Source organism: Ahaetulla prasina, chromosome 4, assembly GCF_028640845.1.
Source record: "Ahaetulla prasina isolate Xishuangbanna chromosome 4, ASM2864084v1, whole genome shotgun sequence".
NCBI classification, from domain to species: domain Eukaryota; kingdom Metazoa; phylum Chordata; class Lepidosauria; order Squamata; family Colubridae; genus Ahaetulla; species Ahaetulla prasina.
In genome coordinates, this window is record NC_080542.1 from 122,947,659 (window position 1) to 122,973,171 (window position 25,513).

At 37.5% G+C, this 25,513-nt stretch overlaps 1 protein-coding gene and 1 long non-coding RNA gene across 6 annotated transcripts in view; one reads left to right on the plus strand and one right to left on the minus strand.

Annotated features, from left to right (window-relative positions):
- Positions 1-10,831, plus strand: part of LOC131196931 (uncharacterized) — a 28,886-nt gene extending 18,055 nt beyond the window's left edge. For 3 of the 4 annotated variants that reach the window (XR_009154847.1, XR_009154846.1, XR_009154848.1), the window contains exon 4: positions 7,980-10,831. This is a non-coding gene — a long non-coding RNA (uncharacterized LOC131196931). The remainder of the gene's footprint in view (positions 1-7,979) is intronic. The other variant, XR_009154845.1, reaches the window with a different exon arrangement.
- STEAP4 (STEAP4 metalloreductase) overlaps positions 1-17,984 on the minus strand; it is a 30,810-nt gene extending 12,826 nt beyond the window's left edge. Inside the window, exons 1-3 of one of the 2 annotated variants that reach the window (XM_058180428.1) lie at positions 17,828-17,982; positions 17,668-17,748; positions 10,839-10,920 (exon numbers count right to left, since the gene is read on the minus strand). The gene's annotated coding sequence lies outside the window, so the exon portion shown is untranslated. Of the gene's footprint in view, positions 1-10,838; positions 10,921-17,667; positions 17,749-17,827 lie in introns of both variants that reach the window. The other variant, XM_058180427.1, reaches the window with a different exon arrangement.
- Between the last annotated feature and the right edge of the window lie 7,529 nt (positions 17,985-25,513).

Here is a 25,513-nt window from a genome sequence, read left to right on the forward strand (position 1 = left end):
ATTCGGCCTATGGGCCACAAGTTTGACACCCTGGTCTAGGGGAGTAAGAGACAAACAGCAAGAAAGCTGGACAGAGTATGTTGGAGACCTAAATGCTGCCTTCTCATAAATTATTATTTTGCCATAATCCACACAAGGAATTTTGTGAGAAAGTTTACTGTGTGCTTGCAAAATTCCAAATTTATTCAAAAGCCTATTATACTCCTGTTTTAGTTTATCTTATTTTAAGGGCTGCCATTATGTATTATAATGCCGTACTAAGATCCCCAAAGTCGGCTTCCTTTAAAAGAAAAAGTTTCATTTACTGAGATCTAGCATCAACATTTGTACAGGCAGAAGACACTTCTATTAATTCCATTTAATTTCACTAATTAAATCAGAGATGAATAAATCAGAGAATTTTGGGACTACACATTCCATAATCCACCATAACTGAGTCTCCTCCCTCTGCCTTCATAAATGATCAATTTATTTATTACCTTATTGACAGCAGCTTTCTGTCTGAGCTTAAAAGAATCTTTTCACACATCCCAGTGCTTTTATAGTCAACAAAGAGCAGTATGCTAGCCTAAGTTTTTCTAACTAGAGAGGACAATGTTGTTGGTTGTGTTTTGTCACTCTGTGTTTTTTTTTAAAGAGAGGGGGCTTATAGTTAAGCTTTATTTTAGACTTTGTAAATTTTCCTTTTTTAACCCATCTCCTTCCCCCCCAATATTGGCTGTTTACATCTGGTTATTGCCAGGTTTTTTTTTAAAAAAATAGTGTTGTATCCATGCTTACCAACCAAGCCAGTTACCATTAATTTATTTAGAAGTGCCTTTCATTGTTCAAAGCAAATTTCCAAGTGGGATTTTTAATGTGAAGCCAGCAGCAGTTGGTAGGATTGCAGTCTAAGCAAAAGAGCCAGATGAAATCTTTTGCTGCCTGAGGCAAAGCCCAAGACACTCGTCTCTCCTTTTCATCCATCTGCTGCAGTTGAATAGGTTGCCAGCTGAGAACGGGAAGCTAAATCTTACTTCATCTCTGGAAGGGTGTGTGCTGCTCACACCTGAGAGCAACTGAAACCAGTTTAAGAAAGACAGAGCAGCACAAGCAACACAAGACTGCATATAAACCTCTCTTTCACGAGAGAGACAGATTCAGGAAGGAAACTTGAGAGGCATATTTGGACAAGTGCTATGACAAGTGTCCTTTTGGAGATGCAAATTCAGAGGCTGATGACATCACTATGTCACTGTCATGGCCTCATGCCTGGAAGGGGTGATATGGTTTATATAAAGAATTATTCTCTGACATGCTGCCTGTTCTTTGCATAAGGAACTGCTAATCTGGGGTCATTTCCTAAGGTCTTTCTTCCCAAGCATACACTTATCTAGAACATATGTACTTTGACTCTTTCTTTGAGCTTTGCCCACTGTACACGTAGTTCCTATGACTAAATCACTTTTCTGTTTTAAGGCCTATTTTACTAATCCTCACTCAAGTCAGATTCTTGCTCTCATAATGTTCACATAGAAATCTTCAACCTCCAGTGTGCCCTCTCATTTTTTTGAGCACCTTGTAACAACAAAAGTAAATTGCATTGTTATTCCTTTTGTTGAGAAAATAAGCTTAGAATTCGACCCCCTCCTGGTTTTCTTCTTATTTATACTCTAACTCTGTTTTCTTTTCCAGTGCTACTATATCTGGAGAGATAGGCAGAGCTCTAAAATAAAATTAGTGTGCCATGAATTATAAAAGCTTTCATATTATGGGGCACATGAGGTGAGAAGAATCCAAAAACCAGGGTTGCAATGTAGCAAATTATCATTGTAAGTTGTATTTTTAAAGAAATCCAGTCTTTTGCTTTCAGCAAAATGACTCCACATTGCAAACTTTAACAGAACAGATAAAATATATTGTTAGTGATGATAATGTCTCCCCTATGGCTGCACCGCTATTCTACTCCTCTCATCTCTGCCTTTTATCAAGAGAATACTGAAACTGCTTCTTCAGGCATATGAAGCATGAGCTGAAAAAAAAGATGCATTTAATGTTGCCTGAATCATAGCAAGCTACTGAGAGAACTGTAAATTCCAATAAACTAAACCATTATTATAAATATGTGTGGTCAAGCTGGAAAGTTGAATACTTTTTTTCAGAGTTTTTTCAGAGTTTTTTTCAGAGTTGTTAAACTGGTTAGAGTTTAAAAGAATAAAGTGTTAATTCAGCCCTGTCATTTGCACAGTGAATCACAAAAGATTCTTTAAGGTGCTGGCAATTTGAAAGGTGGATTAAGCAATAAGCATAAAGAATGCAGTTGAGAAAGGAGGTGGCAGGATACGCTGTACATTCCAGTGCAAAAAAAGTAGAGTACATTATGATTGGGGTTTTCTTCCTTTTGTTCCATCATGTTTTTCTTTGCATCTTTTTGCTTTTCTTTCTTAGCATCTCTTTGTGTGACTCAGTGGTCAAAAACTCTCAACAATTATCATCATTCTTTACCATTAGAGATATTAGCTGAAATGCTGGGGTATGTACATCTACGACATCAGGAAAGCTACAAGTCCTCTCCCCCACTTAAGTATAAAAGACTTATTGGACACTTTCAGTATGATAATGTCGATCCTCCCTTTTCACAATAAATGGCAGTTTTCATCAATATTCTGCCTGTGGAAGATAAGCACACTGCAAGTCCTGGTATCTAACATTGGATTGACAGAAGTAAAAGTCGGTTTAGTTGCTAAGGACCATTACTATTGACAGTTAGGATCTAAAATGTTTGGAGTCACAGAATGAATTGTTCCTTTCTGCTGAACAATGAACCTGCTGAGAGTTTACCACAAGAGGTATTTTCCTTCATGTTGCAACTGGGTCTCGTTGCCAGAAAACCTTGGTCAAGTGCCTGCAAAAACATGCTGTGTAAGCTCATGGCACTGAACAGCATCAGACATTGCATAAGAACTGATATGAAGAGAACCAATATAAGAAATTAAAGAAGGAACATCCTGTGAGCATACTTTGTCAGAGTCTAGTCTGAAAAGTATGTTTCCTGGATGGTCCTTCTTTAACAAGTCTAGTCTGAAACTCATTTAACGTTTGTAACATTTATTTACAATTCAATTTTTTTAAATTAAAAAAAAATCTCAGTATTATTTTTATAAATAACTCAAGGCGGTGAGTGTACCTAATCTTAACCAGCCTCTTCCAGACTGGAGCCTCCAGCTGTGTTGCACTGGATTTTAAATCACTTGAGTGCACGATTGTGGATTTATTTTTATTATTATTATTATTATTTATTTGATTTTTATACCGCCCTTCTCCCGAAGGACTCAGGGCGGTGTACAGGCAAGATAAAACATACAATGTACAAGTTAAAATGCATTTAAAAAACTTATTTTAAATTAGCCTGAAAAAATTAAAATATGCCGTGAGCTAAAAACCCCATTTAAAATTAATCAAATTTACAAAATTTAAGATTAAAATTCAATTCAAGCCAGCCCCGCGCGAATAAAAAGGTGTGTCTTCAGTTCGCGACGAAATATCCGAAGGTCAGGTATTTGGCGTAAGCTCGGGGGAAGTTCGTTCCAGAGTGTGGGAGCCCCCACAGAGAAGGCCCTTCCCCTGGGGGCCGCCAGCCAACATTGTTTGGCGGACGGCACCCTGAGAAGTCCCTCTCTGTGAGAGCGTACGGGACGGTGGGAGGCATGTGGTAACAGCAGGCGGTCCCATAAGTACCCAGGCCCTAAGCCATGGAGCGCTTTAAAGGTCGTAACCAACACCTTAAAGTGCACTCGAAAGGCCACAGGTAGCCAGTGCAGTCTGCGCAGGAGCGGTGTTACGTGGGAGCTACGCGTAGCTCCCTCTATCACCTGCGCAGCTGCATTCTGGACTAACTGAAGCCTCCGAGTGCACTTCAAGGGGAGCCCCATGTAGAGAGCATTACAATAATCCAAGCAAGAGGTAACGAGCGCATGAGTGACCGTGCACAAGGCATCCCGATCAAGGAAGGGACGCAACTGCCGAACCAGACGAACCTGGTGGAAGGCCCTCCTGGAGACAGCCGTCAAATGGTCTTCAAGCGACAGCCGATCATCCAGGAGGACACCTAAGTTGCGCACCCTATCCTTTGGGGCCAGTGACTCGCCTCCAACAGTCAGCCGCGGCTGCAGCTGGCTGAATCGGGATGCCGGCATCCACAGCCACTCCGTCTTGGAGGGATTAAGCTTGAGCCTGTTTCTCCCCATCCAGACCCGTACGGCTTCCAAACACCGGGACAGCACTTCAACAACTTCATTGGGGTGGCCCGGGGTGGAAAAGTACAGCTGGGTGTCATCAGTGTACTGCTGGTATCTCACCCCGAAGCCACTGATGATCTCACCCAACGGCTTCATATAGATGTTGAACAGCAGGGGCGAGAGAATCGACCCCTGCGGGACCCCACAAGTGAGGCACCTCGCGGTCGACCTCTGCCCCCCTGTCAACACCGTCTGCAATGTCTGGCATAAGCTCCTTTTTTTCTGTGAAAGTTTTCCTTTTAGAAACCTTCTAAATTGGTATTAGAACTATTTCTCTAGAAATCCTCTAAATTGGTATTAGAACTGTTTAGCATTGTGCCAAACAACTCAGACCTAATATTGAACCTTTTTTTTTTTAAGGTAGTAAAGGAGATTTAGAGAAAGAAGGAAGTGGGAAGGTAGATTTATAATTGACTAAGACAGAACCACAAAAGGTGTGGCTCTACCAGGCCTCTCAAATAATTACGTTACCTAAGTGAAAACATCCTACAAAACTCTTTTCTATTCTATCACTGTAATGTAAGATATATTAAATATAAATGAATGATTAATTTGCTGCCTTCTCATAACAAGGAAGCTGTCTCCCTCTCCCTGCATGAGATGAATCTGTGCCAGACCAAAATACAAATTCAACTGTCCTTAATGCTAAGTCAGTTCTTAGTAACGAAATGGCCAAATATTGATGCAATTCTTTCATGCAAAATAAAAACATTTTAAAAGCTCAGTTGCAACTTCTGTTGTATTTTTATAACTTGTTAACATAAATTTCACATTAAAATACATGTGGGTCAGTTAGGACATCAGCATTATTTTAATGTCTTCCCTTAGTTGCTCGTCGTTTGGGTTTTTACTGGTGCACTAGAATAAGATTATATATACACATTTCAATTCTCCAAAGGCTTATAGTGCAGCATGCAACCTCTTGCATTCTCAGATCAAAAACATTCTTCTACTGTAATCTGAGAAAACATAGATGGGAAGATCTGACAACTAACTCAAGAACTTGGCTCTGTGGCTGAAATTTGGATGGAGAACAGTGAGTCCTTCTTCTGTGGAGAAGAGGACAGCCTGAACCGAGGCAGCAAGTATTTCTGGAGGAAGCCAGGTGCAACAGAGGAATTCTCATTTTCCCAATGAACATCTGGGAGGAGCTTAAACCTCAATGGGTATGGATGATGGTGGAAGCTATAGTAGTGGCTTAGATTACTGAGATAGAGAGCATCATAAAACAAATGCATAGGAATTCACAAACTATATAGCTGCATCAATGATAAATAGGGCATTCATATAGTATTTCTTTTTGTGATAACTGGCCTATTATTGAATTTCAATTGTTTAAGTTAGTTACATTTGAATAAATCAAAAATAACTAAACAATTAAAATTGAGTGCATTGTTACAGTGCAAATTCACAAATGAACTGTGTCATCCTTTCAGAGTCATTGTTTGCTCATTATTTGGACAAAAATAGTGCAGCTTGCCAGAAGAAATTGAATGGTGGTTGCAGAGTGATAGCAAATTGATGGAGAACACTGTTCTAGTATTACCTTTATTTATTTATTTATTTATTTTATTAAATTTCTATACCGCCCTTCTCCCGAAGGACTCAGGGCGGTGTACAGCCAAAATAAAACACAGAATATATACAATTAAAAGAATTTAAAATGAACTATTACTATGCGGCCGATAATTAAAACATTTAAACATTTAAAATATTATTAAAATCCCAATTTAAAAACAACTATTTATGCCAGTCCTGCTTGAATGAATAAATATGTTTTAAGCTCACGACGAAAGGTCCGAAGATCAGACACTTGACGTAAGCCAGGGGGGAGTTCGTTCCAGAGTGTTGGTGCTCCCACAGAGAAGGCCCTACTCCTGGGGGCCGCCAGCCGACATTGTTTGACGGACGGCACCCTGAGAAGGCCCTCTCTGTGAGAGCGTACGGGTCGGTGGGAGGCATAAGTATTGACTAATACTTAGGCTGCCTTGCCAATGTTGAAGGCAGATTCAGTTTCTGGTTGCTATACATGGGAAGCGTTCTATAGAAGGACAAATCCTGAAGCTGAAGCTCAAATACTTTGCCCTCCTAATGAAGACACATTGGAATAGACCTTGATCCTGGGAAAGATTGAAGGCAAAAGGAAAATAGGATAACAGAGGATGAGATGGCTAGATAGTGTCAATGATACAAGGAACATGAATTCGGGCAAACTCCGGGAGACAGTGTAAGACAGGAGAGCCTAGTACGCTATGGTTCATGGAATCACAAAGAGTTGGACATGACTTAGCAACTGAACAACAAATACATGGGAAATCTGTAGAGATTCTCAGTTAACCAGGTCAGGGTTATCCCAAAGGTGCTTTTTCAGGAAGCAACTGGACTTCCTTGTTTTTTCTTTTGAAATCCTTCCATTCCCCACTATCCTGTCAGAGCTGGAGAAGCTTCTTGGATGAGAAGTGAAATGTGTTTAGAAGAAAAAAATAAGGAAGTCCAGTTACCTCCCAAAAAAACATCTTTGGGTTAAATAGATGGGAAGGAGAGGGGAATGTTCTTGTCTTCTGCCTTTAGTAGCAAAACTCAATTATGTGGATTTTAACAAGTGAAGAAATGTAAAATTTGTTACTACCAGTTCTGTGGACGTGGCTTGGTGCTTAGTGCTGGGAGGAATGTGACTGGGTGGGCATGGCCAACTTTTTTTTTTTTACTTTTAAAAGCATTTTAAAAGTAAATGGCCGAAGAGGTTGTAGAAAAAATGCTTTAAAAGGGTTCTGGCAATCCCAGCTGAGTTGCCTGATTGTCAGAGGCTTTTCTTTTCTTTTAAAAGCATTTTGCCTTTAAAAAAAAGCCTCTGATGATCAGGCAACTCAGCTGGGATTGCCAGAGCCTTTTAAAAGCATTTTTTACAACCTCTTCAGCCGAAGACGTTGTAGAAAAAATGCTTTTAAAGGGTTCTGACGATCCCAGCTGAGCTGCACGATCATCAGAGGCTCTTTTTTTTTACTTTTAGAAGCATTTTTTTGGCTGAAGAAAAAATGCTTTTAAAAGTAAAAAAAAAAAACCTCTGATGATTGCATTGCTCAGCTGGACATGGGGGAGGCCAGGGATTTTTGCTACCGGTTGTCCAAACCACCCACCGCCATCGCTACCGGATCAGACAATCCGGTCGGAATCAGGTGTATTTCACCCCTGATTCTAATACACTATAGTATTAGACCAGGGGTCTCCAACCTTGGTCCCTTTAAGACTTGTGGATTCAAATTCCAGAGTTGAAGTCAACAAGTCTTAAAGGGACCAAAGTTGGAGACCCCTGTATTAGACTATAGTGCCCCATAGTTTATAGTCAGTGATAATGATGGCAATTCATACTCAGTTATAACCAGTAAGCAAATTTACTAGCATAATTGATATATGGAGATCTAAATTCTTGACAACTGAAATTCCACAATAGCTTGAGCAGAAATGAAAAAGGAACTGAATGGTTCTATCTGCTTGATTAGTACAAGGTTTTTTGCTTCTTGTTTGTCTGGTTTCTGGGGGAGGGTATTTTTTTCTAAGAAAATCTATTTAAATTCATTTTAGGGCTTACTATTTTCATGTACAGTTTGGAGTATGCAAAATAGTTGCCAGTAATAAGTTTTTGTAGCATGAGTTTCTCATTCAAAGAGATTGCTAACTGGCAATATGAATTAATCTTGTCAGGATGTAGGTCTGCACTCCCTCCCATTGGATTGTTGCAACGTTAATTGCTGTAGCCGGGAAATTTGGGCAGGGCTCCTGTAACTCTGGGATTACAGTAAGAAGATGAAAGCTGATATATCTATGGAAACTCTGTCTTTGGTACAACCGTTAAAGGTAAGACAAGACCAGTTTATAGTTGGTCATTCTAAGTGTAATTTCTGGTAAAGCATAACCTATCCATAATTTCTGTGTGCTATGCTATAAACATCTGTGGTAAGTACTCTTTCCATTTTTGTGCATTTTAATTATAGATTTGGCTGAAAACACCCTCCTACGCTGTTGGATTATCCTGCTGAACCAGTTTGTACCTTTAAAAAAAATTACGGAACCAATGCCTTGTTTGTAGAGAGTAAAATCCACCATGCAAAATAAAACACAAGCTTCTCTCCAATTCTGCTGAAAAATGCAGTACTTGATCAGTAAATCTGAAAAAGGGGTCTAAGCAGGACAAACTGAAGTGTGTTTTTGCATTGGCATCATGCCACCACCCTTCATTACATTAATGCCATTACATGAATGGCATCTAGGATCCAAAGATTCCTATGTGCCCCTCCCCTATCCCCGTCTCTCCCCCATCTCTCTCCCTTTGGCTGCCACTTCACCAAAGGCAACTCTGAATGAAACACAACAAACATTTCAGAACAATTAGGATCATACCCTTCATCTGATGATATATGATATCTGAGCCTGCAGGTGTTTTTTTTTTTTTTTCAACTGGGCAGGATTTGGAAAGAGTCCAGGCAATTTTTTTTTAGAACAGTTCTATGACTGAAGAAAGAAGGAGAACAGGTGCCCTACAGCCACACTATAGAACATCAGAGTCCTTGAGAATAAGCCTTTTCTGTAGGGAATGAGGATTTTCTGATCCTTGCTGGGCTTAGAGGCTGCATTGATAAGGGAGGAAGAGTAGACTGGGTGGAAGGAAGAGGGTGACAGCAGACACAAGTTGATGACAGAGAGAAAATTTAAGGTTAAAAACAAAAAACAAAAAACAGCCTGACTTCCCTAATCAGGGCCTGTAAAAACAACCTAATCATTCACTGTAGGTTCACCTCAAACCAGCTCTGTGACCACACAGAAACTGAGCCACTCAGTCAAGCTGGAAGCTGCAATTCAGCAATAACTTGACCTCCTGATAACCCTAACTAGAAGATCTATACAAGCCCACAGATGGAAAGGGAAGAAAGGTTCGGATTCCAGATCAACAATCCAAACAATGGAATCCAACCTGCATGGGAACTCCTGAGAAACATGAGAAACATAGGAGAACTCCAGGGAAATCTATTTCAAGGTAAAAAGAGTTACCAAAGAACAATATACTGTACCTGTACCAAATTATAAAACATGGATCTGGATTAATTAATAAAAAAATAACAAAAATTAATTAACAAAAAGATCTTGACTATGTATCAGAATGGTCAAATAATTGGCAACTCCAAAACTCAACCAACAAATCTTCTGTCTTACACATTAGCCAAAAAATAAAATAAAAATCAGAACACAAAATACAAGCTGGATGGATACAACCTACCAGATGACCTCACTCTGTCAAAGACCTTGGAGTACTCGTCTCAAATGATATAAGTGCCATAGCTCGCTGTAACAGCATTGCTAAAAAAAGCATTGAGAGTTGTTAACCTAATCTTGCATAGCTTCTTCTCTGGTAATATTGAACTGCAAACTAGGGCATACAAAACTTTTGCCAGACCAATTCTTGAATACAGCTCATCTGTCTGGAACCCACCCTGCATATCGGACAGTAATATAATTGAACGAGTCCAGAGATATTTCACAAGAAGAGTCCTCCATTCCTCTGCTCAGAACCTTATGCCACGAGACTCGAAATTTTGGGCTTAGACAATTTAGAACTTCACCGTCTTCAGTCTGACCTAAGCATAGTATATAAAATCATCTGCTACAATGTCCTACCAGCTAATGAATACTTCAGCTTCAACCAAAACAATACAAGAGCACACAATAGATATAACTTATGGTAACCAATCCAAACCAGACTGCAGAAAATACAACTTCAGTAACAGAGTTGTCAATGCCTGGAATGCACAACCTGACTCTGTGGTTTCTTCCCCAAATCCCCAAAACGTTAACCTCGGACTGTTTACTGTAGACCTCACCCCATTCCTAAGAAGTCTGTAAGGGGTGTGCATAAGCGCACCAGCGTGCCTGCCGTCCCTGTCCTAATGTTTTCTTTTATTCGTATCCATTTCATGTATTCATAATCATGTTTATCTGTTATCTAATACATGCTTGATGAAATAAATAAATAAATAATTGTTCCCCTGCAATTCAGAGCTCTGAATTGGCTATACTCTGCCTATCTATCTACTCTATCTAAGGGCACCAGGTGCATCAGCATGCATATACCCAGCCAGATTGCTTGTGTCTTTTGCTGGCCAGGAATGTATGTTGATGGTCACCTTTGTGCCTGTTGCACTGAATGCCAAAAAACACAGTGAGAAGGTTTTGTTTCTTCTCTCTTTCTCTGCAAGCAAATTACTAGTTCAATGGCAAGAGCTTTTTTCAGAGCTCTGACAAAAGGACTAACAAAACAAAATCTTGGTAACAAAATCTTGATATTTGGACATGGCCTCTCCAAGAAAACCTGGCATGTTAATTTACTTAAAGAATGGTGAAGCTCTAATACTGGTGGAATAAACTTTATTGATTAGTCAAATTGATCATACTGAGACAGTGGATGTTAGCCACTATAAGATACAATGAAATGAAATAAGGTAAAACTTAGCAAAGTAAGATAAAGTAAAAACAAGTGTTAGGGTAAAAAATAGTGTAAGTGTACTGTACCTTTTTCCAATAAAGGTGTATCACTGTTTCAAAAACTGGTAGAACCCTCAGTCTCATTCCAGTTTGATGGAAGGGTGGTTTCCTGAGAGAGAAGAAGACAATGTGGTATGGCTCTGTGTCCTCTGTTTACCTTATGTAAATTAAGTTTGCAATTGCTTTCATAAGATTAGATGGGCTGGTTCTACTCTTATACATTTGCATCATGGAGCAATCATTGGAAAACTAGGGCGTCAGTTTCTGTTCCTACTTCTCTGCTATTAATTGTTCCCCTACAATGCAGAGCTCTTGGCAATTGGCTATACTCTATCCAGAGAAGAGCACCAGGTACATCAGCATGCATATACCCTGCCAGATTGCTTGTGTCTTTTGCTGGCCAGGAATGTATGCTGATGGTCACCTTTTGCCTGTTGCATTGCAGACCAAACAGTGTACAGTATATGGTGTTTATATAAACTAGCTTATTCCCTCAAATGTTGAGGAAGACTTACCCATTGTCTACTTCTGTTTGTGGAATAGGAAGGTCCACTCTTGGTTTTTGTGTCAGGTCACAAAACATCTGGGCTACGTCTTGCACACCAGACTTAAAAAAGGTGCTGTCTGTCATTTCATACAATTCTGCTTTCTCACCCACATAAATGATTAATTAATGTAAGCTTTACAATGCATCCCACTAGTACTTATTACATATTTTATTTACATGTGCAATAGGCAAACGGCTTGGGGCTTAAACTCACCACCCAACAGTACAGATACAAATTCATATAGTTCTGCTTTCTCTTCCATGTGATTGATTGATTAATTAAGGTAAGTTTTATAATGCACCTCTTTACCACTTATCATGTGCTTACCATCCAACTATACAGACACTATTAGTTTTTTCAGTGTTTTGAGCATTTTCGTGCTTCACAGAACTTTCTAAAAATCGGGATCTTGAAAATCTCCTTAAGCATTCATTATGAAGTAGTTTTGAAAAACGTTTTGGTCTGAAGAATATGCACTTGTTAAAGACTTTTTGTAAACAGGGAGTCATGACTATTCCTTGACGTTGCATGTGAATATTTTAGTACACAATTAGAATGCTTTGTTATTATTGTTTCAGGCTATGCTAAATCACCCTGGCAACTCATTTTGGTGTTAGAAAGGTCATATCTGTCTGAATTTTTCTTCTTGAAAAACAATGTAATCTTCTCTGCTGTTTTTCAAAATTACTTTATTAATATTGCTGCAAATATTTGAAATGTATTTCTTGTGAGTTTAGAAGAACAGAAAAAGGAGACAGATTAAACTGGAGATTTATGAAAGGAAATTCCAAAATATATTTCTATGTTTGCTGAGGGTGCAAAACAGAAGACCATCAAATACCAGTTTTATCACTGTAGTTCAATGGTAAAAATTATATTCTCCATGTGGAAACTTCAAGATTTGGTACCAAACTCTCCAGACAAAGATATACTTATCTGTTACACTATTGTATCTCAAGATAAGCAACGTTATGGAGAGGTCAGAAAATGTGTGTGAACTCATAAGCCCCCAAAAGTGGATAAGAAAAATAAATGTTAGCTAGAACTAGTTGATATCATTATCATTCACAACACCTCACTACAACATTTTACCTTTGTAAACCTCAAGTGGCAAAAGTAGAGGACTTGGCGCTCATCCTATTTGATAGTTGTTTGTATAAGACGGTGAGAGACAGGTTCCTTGGTCTATTTACTAAATGAATGACCCATTGAGAACCCCATATTAAAACAACTTACCTTATGTGCAGAATTTGAAAATAACAATTAACACAGCACAGTATCTGAGCAAAATGATCTGGTTGAGATTGGCATACATGGGACTGATTGGGGTAGATTGTAGGGGTGATATTGAGATATAATTACCTTATTTTATCCATATTTTTATTCTAGATGTATATCTATATATTATATCTTATTCTATTTTATCTCATTTTATTGCATTTTATCTTATCTTTTTTTATTGTACCTTACCGTGGCTGATACTGATATAGTTGACTGATTAATCAATGATCAATAAAATAAAGTAAACCTGTATTGCTACCATTATTGGTAGTATACATGGTTTTACACGTTAGCTTTTGTCCTTTAATTTTAACCCTTTTAAGGTTTTCATTAATTTTATTCAACCATGGCTTTCTTGGTCTTCTCTTTCATCTTGACATATTTATTCTATCTCCATGTACTTGTTCCATAATTCCATTCTCGATTATTGTCTGCTTTTACAAATAATTGTAAACTCTTTTTACTTGTCATTTTGAATTCAATGAATTACAAGTCAGTGAATTCGACTCTTGATCCTATCTCTCGTTCCATTCCCACTGCATTCTGCACCTAAACTTAAGCAGCTACGACATTCCAAAGAGGAAGCTTTCAGAAAAAGTGATAAAATGCTGTACAATCAGGCCAGAAATGCACTAACAAGGGAGATCAGAGCAGCAAAAAGAAGCTACTCTGAAAAGCTAAAGAATCAGTTTTCAGCAAATGAACCAGCAAATATGTGGAAAACTCTTAAAAATATCACTGGCTATGGCAAACCTCCTTCCCAGGCTGAAGGTAATCAACAACTGGCAGATGACCTGAATGAGTTTTACTGCAGGTTTGAAAGGAAACTACAGCCACCTATCTCCACAACCCCCATCTCAGACACACCAACAACAGCAAGCCTCCTACAACTAACCCCATTTAATTGGGTTCACAACCCTTAGTGATCACAGAAAAGGAAGTGCAGGACCTATTTCACAGACAAAAGCCAGGAAAAGCTCCAGGCCCAGACAAGATAACTCCTTCTTGCTTAAAAGTCTGTGCTGACCAATTGGCCCCTATCTTCACCCATATTTTCAATAAATCACTAGAGATGTGTTATGTTCCTTCTTGCTTCAAATGCTCTACCATCATCCCAGTGCCGAAGAAGCCCACCATCAAGGAACTGAATGACTACAGACCAGTTGCTTTAACATCTGTAGTCATGAAAACCTTTGAAAGGCTAGTGCTTTCCTACCTGAAAACCATCATGGATCTGCTGTTAGACCCCTTGCAATTTGCATACCGAGCAAATAGATCAACAGATGATGCTGTTAATATGGCTCTGCACTACATCCTACAACATCTTGAGTCTCCAAAGACCTATGCAAGGGTCCTTTTTGTAGACTTTAGTTCAGCATTCAATACCATCATTCCAAACATTCTTCTAACTAAGCTAAACCAGCTACAGGTACCGGAACAGACTTGTAAGTGGATCACAAGCTTCCTAACAAACAGGAAGCAGCAGGTGAAGCTAAGCAAGATCACATCAAATACCTGTACAATTAGCACAGGGGCTCCCCAAGGCTGTGTGCTCTCCCCACTTCTCTTCTTTCTGTATACCAATGACTGCATCTCCAATGATCCATCTGTTAAGCTACTGAAGTTCGCAGATGACACAACAGTGATTGGTCTCATTCGAGACAATGACGAATCCGCATATAGACGAGAGGTTGAACGACTAGCCTTGTGATGCAACCAAAACAATCTGGAACTGAACACACTCAAAACCGTAGAAATGGTGGTAGACTTTAAGAGAAACCCTTCCATACTTCCACCTCTCACAATACTTGACAACACAGTATCAACAGTAGAAACCTTCAAATTTCTAGGTTCTATCATATCGCAAGATCTAAAATGGACAGCTAACATCAAAACATCATTAAAAAAGGACAACAAAGAATGTTCTTTCTACGCCAACTCAGTAAGCTCAAACTGCCCAAGGAACTGCTGATTCAGTTCTACAGAGGAATTATTGAGTTTGTCATTTGCACATCTATAACTGTCTGGTTCGGTTCTGCAACCCAACAGGAAAAACACAGACTTCAGAGGATAATTAGAACTGCAGAAAAAATAATTGCTACCAACCTGCCTTCCATTGAGGACCTGTATACTGCACGAATCAAGAAGAGGGCCGTGAAAATATTTGCAGATCCCTCGCATCCTGGACATAAACTGTTTCAACTCCTACCCTCAAAACGACGCTATAGAGCACTGCACACCAGAACAACTAGACACAAGAACAGTTTTTTCCCGAAGGCCATCACTCTGCTAAACAAATAATTCCATCAACACTGTCAGACTATTTACTGAATCTGCACTACTATTAATCGTCTCATAGTTCCCATCACCAATCTCTTTCCACTTATGACTGTATGACTATAACTTGTTGCTGGCAATCCTTATGATTTATATTGATATATTGACCATCAATTGTGTTGTAAATGTTGTACCTTGATGAACGTATCTTTTCTTTTATGTACACTGAGAGCATATGCACCAAGACAAATTCCTTGTGTGTCCAATCACACTTGGCCAATAAAATTCTATTCTGTTCTATTCTATTCTATTCTATTCTATTCTATTCTATTCTATTCTATTCTATTCTATTCTATTCTATTCTATTCTATTCTATTCTATTCTATTCATAACTCCCTTGGACTTTGATGCATAAATTATAAGATCCACAATGCTTATCATTTCTTACGATCTATTAACATTCATAGCAAATTTAAGATCCAGCCAACAATATCATCTCCATTCATTTCAAGTACTGTGGGGGCTCCCACACTCTGGAACGAGCTTCCCCCGGGTTTACGCCAAATACCTGACCTTCGGACCTTCCGCCGCGAACTGAAGACACATCTTTTCACTCGCGCGGGGCTGGCTTAAATTTTATCGATTTTAAATTTTCTATTATTAATTTTAATGGGGTTTTAGTTTTATATATTTTAAAGTTTTTTAGACCAATTATAAAATAAGTTTTTTTAACTTGTATTTTAAATTGTATATTGTATTGTCTGTTTTTTACTTTTGGCTGTACACCGCCCTGAGTCCTTCGGGAGAAGGGCGGTATAAAAATCGAATAAATAATAATAATAATAATAATAATACAGCCATGAAATGGTCCTTGAAAACTAAGACGGCTGAGAGCAAACAGGGATCAGTAACCTGGGGATCTTGGTATATATCCTCTTAGAACCTTTTTGGTTTTTGCATTCTCCAGAACCGCCAGGTGGGTGAAGCTGAAATACTTTTTGCTGGAGAACTGAGGCATGTCTAAGGGGTGATATTAATGTCTCAAAATCTGCAGAAACTTAAGGCACCCAAGAGCGCACACAACACACCTTATCTATTAGAAACCTGTACCACACTATAACTTCTTCTACAAATTGCACTGATTTTTCTCTTGTTTCTTTTTCTTGTTATGACTTAGAAGATTCCTTTCACTCTTTCAAGATCTGGGGTGGGTTCAGTTTGAATTAGGTACTCGGTATAGGTTCCTATGAATCCAATGGGACAAAACTTAGCTTTATTCTGATTTAAGTCCAGCCATTTACAATGGAAATTAAGAACAGCTATTTTTGACTGAATCCAACACAGAAAGAGACTTGTACCTGTTTCAGTTTGCTTAAAGGAACAAAAATTTTCTGGATAGCTTTCAGAAAACTATAGCTAGATTTGTTATTCTGGGATGAATTCCAACCTTGCACCCATTTTATTTGGGTGGAAGCCTAGATCAATCCAAAGAGACTGACCTGAGTAAGCACAGTTTTGATTGGTTGATCTGATGGCAAAGAAATTAAGTGGTTTGGGCAGCACACCCTACAAATGTAAAGAATATGTTGCAGGGTTACAACAAACTAGACTTCGGTCAAATTGACCACAAATTTGGCTAGCATTTAAAAGGGGGCTCTAGTTATTCTATCTAATTGGATGGAGTTCAATGGACTTCTCAGAATAATTAATTGGCCCTTTTCAACCATTCTGAATATAGTTCAAATATAGGTCCTAATTTTGGAAAATAGGAATGCACAATTTATGGGTAATGAGGGCAGAGAACTGCCTATTCATTGTTGAAATAAATAGATTGATCAACAGTTTTCATTCAAGATAATATATTCCCAGGTTTTTTTTTAAACTGCCATCCCAGGAATAAGGAATGGCAGCTTAAATGAAAATTTTCTTTTGCACCTTTCAATATTTTAAAAAGGACAGATAGCCTTTATTCTTTTCTATTCTCTGCAACACAGCAGATTAAACTTTTTGTCTGACAACCAAACAAATAAAAACCCCATTCTTGCAGACAAATGCAATGTTACTATGAAGCTTTTCTGGAAGGAAAAGTAGACATTCCCAGAGTTGACACTTCTGAACAGCATTAGGTATGTAACATATATTATTATCAGTATTATTAATATTATTAATAATATTATTGTTTAGGTGTCAAATTCACACATTTCTCAAGAATTCTACTGAAAATGCTGAAATATAAAGAATATGAAGACATTTTGGCAATCTTATTCATGAGTTATAATTGTTTTTTTAGCAATATTAAAAACATGTTATTAATGGATTTATCTTTGGACCTTCGTTGAAAGTTAGATGGTGAAACCTGATGTATGGGACAATTAATTTAGACAGCCAGTACAGCGGAAGAGGTTGCCTTGTTGTCTCTCTACAATTCTCTGTAGCTTTTTTTCTGTTTCAAAAGTGCAGTGAGAATAAAGCTGCATGCATCTGATGAAGTTGACAACAATCCTTAAAAAGTCAGCTCTATAGAATCTTTGTTGATCTTTAAGGTATTCCAGGATTCTTAGTCAATCACACAATTTTTACATAATTTCTTTTTTTATATTAATTTAATTAAACATTATCATTAAAAAGATAAAAACAAAGCTTAAACTTTAAAAATTGCATAATGTCTAATCCCTAGTTTAATGTCAGCTTTTCATATTTTGAAGAGCCATGAATAGATGGAAACTTTCCCTTTTTTCTGCATTACTTACCAGAAGTAGAATCATTCCATCTGCCACATGTGACGGCTCTGCAACGAAGATTAATTTGAGGGGGAAAATTCTAAAGTTCACCTGTAAGGCAGAAGTGTTTAGTGGGAAAGTCTGCACAGTTCTTTCACTGACTTCGCTTCTTTTTCAAATGAAAACCTACCTTGAACTTTTTGCCTTCCTTCTCAGTCAATAAAGACTGTCCAGCTGCAGTAGCATCTGCCTGGAGGCACACATCAGCTTCCTCTCCCTTGGAACAGAGTGAGGAGGTCCGTAATGATTCCTGGCCATATATCAGCTGGAGTGAAGAGACAGGAAAGGGAGGTGAATGGGGGGAAGAGCTCTGATTTTGCAAACCTGTACATTTAAGAATGGAGACAGTATTTCCCAACAATGATGTTGGGAAAATCCCTTTCTCAACTGTTGGTTGGTTGTTGGGCAAGGCTTAGTCAGGGTTTCTTCCTCCACAGTGAGTGAAGTGTTTTGGTGCCTTGCCTGCTCTTGTTCAACCTTTCCTCTTCTATTATGCACTTGAAATATGATCAAACAATGCTCTAACCACAAAAACAATCCTGTTTGCTTTTTCAGTCCAGTTGTTTTTAGAGGGAGAGGATTGCTTTAGAAAGAAGACCAAGGAGAACACACATTTCTTTCACACTGATACGTGCTGATTTGTATAATGAGTTCACCAGCCTAGCTCCCATAGGCAGTTGTGTGTCTGCAGGCACTTTCCTGGTGCCTGACTGCACTCCTATGCCACTGTATTCTTTTGTTCTTATAAAATTAAAATGATGCATGACTCCAAACAGAAAAGAAAACATAGGTTAGTATCGTGTGGCATTCTGTGGACGATCAAGCCCCACCCTACCCTGAGAAACCAATGTTCAACTGTTCCATCAAAAATACCAGCCTAAAATGTTGGGAACCCTTCATATAGATGCACATTTAGTATAGTTTTAAGAAGAAGTTCAATGTGATATATAATATAAACTGCAAACAAGAGGCATGTAGCTGCTGGAATGGAAGATAAAGGACCCTCTTCCTACAGCTCTTCACCTGTCATCTGCACAAACAGCAGATACTTTTTAAATGGATTGTCTTCCATAAGGTAAGATGTGTGGCTTCTGTATGTGCTTTTATGATTTATTCCTTTGGTTTGTTTACTTTACTTTTATTCTGATTCTGATTTATATTCCATTCTCCACCTGAAAAGTTCAAGATAGAAAATATATTTCCACTTCAAATTTTATCCATATAACAACCTTGTAAGATAACTTAGTCTAATAGAGGAAGATGAATTTTGAACTCTGTGCCCTTGGTTCCTTCAAAAGGTGCGGGCCTTTAGTTATCACTACTTTTTTTTTTGAAGAAAAATGTACGACTGGATAGTGTTAAAGTATGCAACTTGTTACAGTTGAATATTTAATGTCTCCTACAACTGTCATTCTTTTTTCTTACTTATGAATTTTTCATTCAGATTTGAACTGGTGTCCCTTAGGAGACCATAATCACAACTCTGTTATATAACAATTTCTTGCAACCTCATATTCAGCAGAGATAATGATGTGCTACACATAGTTTGAGTGACATGAATATACCAAACCTTCTAAGATAATTGCTTTTTAGGCAGAAAGTACAGGTAATCCTTGATTTACGACCACAATTTCTGTTGCTAAGTGAGACATTGTTAAGTAAGTACTTATTTACTGTTGCTATGTAAGATATTTGTAAATTTTTGCCTCATTTTACAACTTTTCTTGCCACAGCTGCTAAGTTAAGTTAAGTTAAGTAAGTTAAGTTAAATTAAGTTAAGTTAGTAACAGGGTTGTTAAGTGAATCTGGCTTGCCAATTGACTTTGCTTTGTCAGAAAGCCACAAAATTACATGACCCTGGGATATTGCAACCATCATAAATATATGCCAGTTACCAAGCATCTGAATTTTGATCACGTGACCATTGGGATGCTATAATGGCCGTAGGTCATAAGTCACTTTTTTCATTGCCCTTGTAACTTTAAAGGTCACTAAACAAACTGTTGTAAGTCAAGGACTACCTGTATGCTGAAACAGCTATAGCTACACTTCATACCTTTTTTCTTTGTGTTTGGAAAAGAACATAATTCAATGGTAAGGCCATTCACTATATCAATTTTAAAAACCAAAGATACCATGGATTTCTTTCTTTCTTTTTCAAGATACTGTGATATTTTAAAATAGATTTTGTTTCAACATAGGTGGCAGCAATTAAAGGAGTGTGCTGCTATATATCATTCTGACCTGTGGGTAAAAGTATAAATTCATTAAACCTCTACAAAAATATGTAGAATTCAAAATATACTTGAGGCACTAAAAGATATATATACTTGAGAACATGGATTGCCATCTACCAGATGTAAACCAACTATAGATCTCTACTAGACGTTACTATACTTCATGGGCTGTTGCTCTGACTCCAGTGTTCCCATCATAAATTGTTCTTGAAGTTCTACAAAAATACCAGTTTCACTTTCTGGGAAAAGCAAATAATAAGGTTGGTTACCCAAAGTATTATTGTAATTGTTTAAATCAATGAGAAAGTAACAATCTTAGCTGAAATAAAAACTAAAAAGTGTGAGCATGCAGTTCAATGTAATTTGAATTGTTTTTGAATTGTAGTAACTATAACTGTTTCATAAATAAAGAGATACATAAATTCCCTTTTCCTGCATGTGCACAAAATTTGATTATGTGTATCTGAATAGGGCTACACAAGCAATTATTTGCTGATGCAAATATTCATTAAGGCTTTTTTAAACTTAATGTAGAATTTTGGTTGATTAATCTCCTGTCTTTAAGTGATTAATTATTAAAGATTATACATATGCACATAACCAGTACATCAACATTGATGAGTTTGAAATATTACAAAGTAGCATGTTTGAAATTTTTAATAAACAACACCCTCTAGTCAATATTAAGAAAAATGACCATCCTTTATAGTTTTTCTTTTGAGTGACTATTACATTAATATAGCAAACTTTTTAAAAATGCTTTCCTTTAGGTCCTATGAATTTAAACCTGTCTTCATACTAATTAAAATGTACATTCTTTGATGAATCAATTAATATACTGATGCAAGCCTGCAGTGGTAAAAATAATAAATAATTTAAAATATTCTGAAAACTAATTTAGTGATTTACACTTTTATTATTTAAAGAGGTAGGATATTTTGAAATGTTATAACTGAAAGTATATTAAAAATGAAACCTGTAAAGCATTTCATCCTTAAAAAACAAACATTGACAAAAGATAATCCTTATGTTGAAAAGCAAACATTCCATTTTTATTATATATGACATTTACTATAACATGGTACATCTTGATGTTATTTTTGAGCGTGTGCAGCTTTAATTTGTAATATTTTTTTCTTGGCTGGCTGAAAAGAAATTATTTCAGCCGAATATTTCATTTCAGAAAGCCTCAGTAAATTTTATCTTATACTCAGTGTAAATATTAATATGAAATGCAAAATTGCTGCTGTTCTCAGCCACTTGACAACGGTTGTATTTTTACTGATTCAAAGCTATTGAGATGAAGATATCTTCTTTTAATGTTGCCTCTCAAGATATGGGATACCCCACCAACGTTGTTAGATTTTAGGCCCTGCTGAAGAAAATGAGAAAAAGTTCTATATTTTCTGATACTATAGTGGAATATAGATTGTCAGTTTCTGTATACAATTAAAACCCACCATCCTTGCTCCCAACTTTTGCAGCTCTGTAGTTGGGTAGCAATAATTTAAGAATTGTGAGGAATTGGAAATAGGACATGATCAGTAATATACTGTATGTGCAGAACAAAATGCAGGACATTTTGACTCCTTCAGATTCTGAAGTTAGTCTTGCACAACTTTTTAATGCTCTTGTATTAAGAGATATATAAAACTGTAATGGAAAACATAAAAAAAGATAGTTTGGGGTAGATAGTTTCTCAGATATTTCCTGCTGCATGTTATACATAGTCATCAATCCCAGGATAACTCTTCAGTTCAAGAGATGAAGCTACATCTCTAATTCATCTGAGGATAGCAAGATAGCTTAGGGCATGCAAAGAAAATGGCAAAACTTTTAAACTATTGTTCTACAACAACTCACTATTTTTGCTTCTACATTGTAATTTTTTACATTGCCTTACAATAGTATCTCCTAACATTTCCTAATACAGAATTGAATGTTATTTATTTATTTATTTATTTGTTTGTTTGTTTGTTTGTTTGTTTGTCACAATAGTATATGAAACCATAAGCATGAAATAACTATACGATATATAAGCATATATATAAGCATAGGTATAAAAAAAAGAAAAACTATATGAATTGGATACAATCAAAGGGAACATTAGGACAGGAACGGTAGGCACGTTGGTGCTCTTATGCATGCCCCTTACAGACCTCTTAGGAATGGGGTGAGGTCAATAGTAAATAGTTTTTGGTTAAAGTTTTGGGGATTTTGGGAAGAGACCACAGAGTCAGGTAGTGAATTCCAGGCATTAACAACTCACATACTTCAGTGGAGTTGCTGGATAAATTTATAAATACAATTGTGTTTTGTGTCCCTATGGAAATACGGAAGTGAGGAAATAGTAAAGATTTTGCTCACAATCTTTTAATGCTTGATCACAAATATTCTCTTCTATTGGCATTTGGCTCACTTACAGATAAAAACCTGTAAGTATAGGAATTGCAGTGGCATTCATTAGGGTGAAATATTCATTAAAATTTTTGCCTATGATTCTCTCAACTTTAATGATCCATTTTGTGTCTCTTTGTTTAGGAAAGGGGATACAGTGGCACTGATGCTTAACGACACTGGATGTGCTGAGCAATTGCTAGCACTCTGGTGGTTCAAATCCAGTTCTGTGGGATGGGGTAAGTTTCCATCTCTTGTCCTTAGCTCCTGTCCACCTAGGAGTTTGAAAGCATTGTTTGCAAGTAGGTCTGCTCAGAAACAATAGGCAGAGAATCGGCGGTGGAAAGGCCCAGATGAGCTGACTTTCTCTGAGACTACTGTAGGCCAGCTGGTGTGAAGTTAGTTCGCTCCTTGTGGTGTACTGGTGTGACAAACAGACTAGTGACTGTTGTCTGCCAGGACTTTTACAGTGTACGTCACATTGTAGTAACTAAGTAAGTAAGTAAGTAAGTTAGTCAGATTGGTCAGTGCGGTTGGTCAGATGGATTCATAACTGGCTGACCAACCACACTCAACGTGTAGCCCTCAAAAGAACACACGGAGGGAAGTATGCAGTGGAGTACCCCAAGGCTCTGTTTTAGGCCCAGTACTCTTCAACATCTTCATCAATGACTTGGATGAGGGGATAGATGGGGAACTCATCAGATTTGCAGATAACACCAAGCTGGCAGGAATAGCCAACACTCCAGATGATAGGCTCAAGATACAGAAGGAACTTGACAGACTTGAACATTGGGCGCTAACTAACAAAATGAAATTCAACAGTGAAAAAAGTAAGGTTCTACATTTAGGCAAAAAACCCAAAATGCACAGGTACCAGATATGTGGTACCTTGCTCAATAATAGTAACTGTGAGTGGGATCTTGGATATGAGCCAGCTGTGTGCAGCAGCTCCCAACACAGTTCTGGGCTGCATAAACAGAGGGATAGAATCAAGATCACGAGAAGTGTTAATACCACTTTATAATGCCTTGGTAAGGCCACACTTGGAATATTGCATTCAGTTTTGGTCGCCACGATGTAAAAAAGATGTTGAGACTCTAGAAAGAGTGCAGAGAAGAGCAACAAAAATGATTAGGGGACTGGAGGCTAAAACATTTGAAGAATGGTTGCAGGAATTCGGTATGTCTAGTTTAATGAAAAGAAGGACTAGGGGAGACTTGATAGCAGTGTTCCAATATCTCAGGGGTTGCCACAAAGAAGAGGGAGTCAAACTATTCTCCAAAGCACCTGAAGGTAGAACAAGAAGCAATGGGTGGAAACTGATCAAGGAGAGAAGCAACTTAGAACTAAGGAGAAATTTCCTGACAGTTAGAACAATCAATAAATGGAACAACTTACCTGCAGAAGTTGTGAATGCTCCAACACTGGAAATTTTTAAGAAAATATTGGATAGCCATTTGTCTGAAATGGTGTAGGGTTTCCTGCCTGGGCAGGGAGTGGGACTAGAAGACCTCCAAGGTCCCTTCCAACTCTTATATTATATTATATTATATTATATTATATTATATTATATTATATTATATTATATTATATTATATTATATTATGTAAGTAAGTAAATAAGTTTAGAAATATATCATGACCAAGAGAATGACAAAGCATGTATGCTTCTATTTTGTTTGTAGGGTTGTTTCCAGTGGCCCTATTTAGGATTATCTATATCCCTTTGGGGAAAGGACAAACTTAAGTTAACAGAATTAAGTTCTGTTCTCTTTGCTACTAATTTTGGGGAAGATACAGCAACCTCTGGAGGTTGTTTCTCACAATTCTAAAATCAAGAACTATATATTTTAAGTATTTTTTAAAAAACAAACCATTACTAGGCCTCCATGTTGGACCCTTTCTTCAAAAATATATTTTGTGCCATGATGTTATATCTATGTTAAATTCTACTGTAGACTTTACAACCTCCAAGTTTTAGCAACAATTTTTCTCTTCTAGCTATTGTTTTCTCAGGTGAAGCCCATGGAATGTATTAATAAGAACTTTCTGTTTTTAAAGATCTTTAATAAGATTTCTAACTTCTTTGTACTTGATAATTGAAGGGGAAAATTGGTTACAGTAAAATACTTCTGGTTTTGGCCAATCTTCTTACAGAATTTTAAATAATCTTTTACTCAAGTTTATATTCCCTTCTTTGTGGGGAATTTTGTTTACAGCAGGTAGTTTCTGGGAATAGTGCTTTCCTGAAAGCTTATCCCCCGAAGGCCTTGGCAAAAAACTGACCATAAGGTTCAGGGGTAGTGCTGGTTTTGAAGCAGGAGTTTTTGTGAGCATCCAGCTTCAGCATTATACTCTAGTCTAGAGCTTTGACTCTTCCCAGACCAAGGGACCATGCAACTAGAAACAATTCAAGGCAAGCTGTACTTATTTCCCAACTGTATGTTCACCTGACTAGATTTTTCCAGTGAATTTAATAAATATATAGTTCAGTTAAGACAACTAATATTGTTGTCCTTGCTATATTGCCAATTAGTGGTAAGAGTTTGATTAAATTTGCTTTAGGGAAACTCTGCTTCTCCATTTTCATATGCCTATGATAATTATTTTTTTTTAATAAAAAAGTTTTATTTTTACAATCATATCCAACAGATCATCCAATGTACAGTCATATACAATTAGTCGGGCTTGCCCAGTCACCACCCCCTCCTTTTAACTCTCTTCCCTCTTCTACCTTCTTCTACTTTCCAGACCTTCCTATCTACATCCTCTCCTCCCTCCTCCCTCCACCTTCCTTCTCCCTCTTCTACCCTTCTTCTCCTCTTTCCTACCTCCTACTCTTTCCTCTTTTCTCCCTCCCCACCGTTCTAAAATGGTAACTGGGCAGACCCGACCCTACATTCATTATATTTATACATCTTCAATAATCCCTGTACATTAACCATCCTCTACCCTCAACCCCCCCAATTCCCCGCCCCCTTACCCCCCACCCCTGACTTCCCAGAACAAAATGCAGGGTATCAAAACTAACAATCATAATCCAAAATAAATCCTAAATTATAATCTCTAGTCACTCCACACATAATCACACTCTCAATTCCCCTCTCCTTCAGAAATATATCTAATACAAAATATTTCCTAAATTTACTCATATGCTATTCAATATTTTTTTATCTGATA